The 1,245-nt window shown below is 41.7% G+C and overlaps 1 non-coding gene across 1 annotated transcript; it reads right to left on the minus strand.

Moving 5' to 3' along the window:
- Nucleotides 1-281: 281 nt before the first annotated feature.
- Nucleotides 282-343, minus strand: LOC112439702 (U7 small nuclear RNA). Its single transcript, XR_003027941.1, has one exon. It is a non-coding gene; the product is annotated as a U7 small nuclear RNA (small nuclear RNA).
- Nucleotides 344-1,245: the final 902 nt, after the last annotated feature.

Here is a 1,245-nt window from a genome sequence, read left to right on the forward strand (position 1 = left end):
CTGTGGTTAGCCTTTTCATGATTTTTTACAACAAAATAATTTATATTTTTTATGTAGTTAAATTTACTATGAGTACTTTTTCTGAGGTGAGGTTGGTCTTAAAACAGCAGCTTTCAATAATTGTGTCAATTTCCCAAGAAATCTCCCGGTATTTTATTTCCAGAGACTCCTCTGATGCTCATTCATCTGAAACTCACTCATTTGGGACAGGCGACAGTAAGCTGTTTTTCTATAAGGAGTGCAATTTATTTATTTATTTATTTATTTTAAAATAATTTTTAGGGGGCTTTCTGTTAAAAACAGGAAAGTCTGCTAGACAAATTCTAAAGCAGCTGTAACACAAAGAGTGTGAGTTTTTATAGTGGTAACCATACATGGATTTTACCCTCATGAAATTGTAATTGTCAGCAAACAGTCATGTGCGTTTAGGATTTTTTTATCGGTGCCATCCGGGGCCCAGTCCCACTGGATTGGCCTTGGGTTACATGGCTGATGGTCTATCGCAGCAGCAATGTACAGGGCTGTCTAATTTCCTGTGCTGCCTCCCATCCATCCTCCTATGCCAGTCACCAAATTAGTAGCCTCCTCTTCTCCAATCCTGCAGGGCCTCCTGGCCTCTGGCAACAAGATGAGGAAACTCAGGCACAAAAATGTTTAAGCAACGTTCTAAAATTTACATACTGGTAAGAGAGCAATATTCAAAACATTTAAAACTAGCAAGATGTTGCTAGGAAACAGAATAGACACACACACATACACACAGCAAAAAGAAAAAAGCCTGACCAGTCAGAACAGACACCAGTATGAACTCTAACCAGTCAGAACAGAGGCCAGCTGTGAATGACCAGTATGGTCTCACTACCAAGAACAGGCTTTATTCCAGGAGCCTGGCAGCCTCTATTCTTGAATGCATCCCCCTATACTGTCTCATCACTAGACTTCACAGCAGAGAAGCCTGATAGCCAATTTCAAACTCTCCTGTGCCATTGAGGAACCTCTTCCTGTTCCTCCTAAGCCTTCCACAAAGCTGAAATAAATGACTCACCACAGGTTGAAAGGTTGATACTCACCTCTGTGTATAGCAGAGTCATGAAGGTGAGAGGGAAGAGTGAAGCTGGGCACACAATGAAAAGATGCAGTGTTAGGGGCATTTAGGGTAATCCGCCACCTGGAGAAAAGTTATGAGCAGGCAAGACCAATCCACGAAGCAACCGGGAACCACCATTTATACAAGGAGTCACAGTA

Source organism: Pan paniscus, chromosome 3, assembly GCF_029289425.2.
Source record: "Pan paniscus chromosome 3, NHGRI_mPanPan1-v2.0_pri, whole genome shotgun sequence".
Classification (NCBI taxonomy): Eukaryota; Metazoa; Chordata; class Mammalia; order Primates; family Hominidae; genus Pan; species Pan paniscus.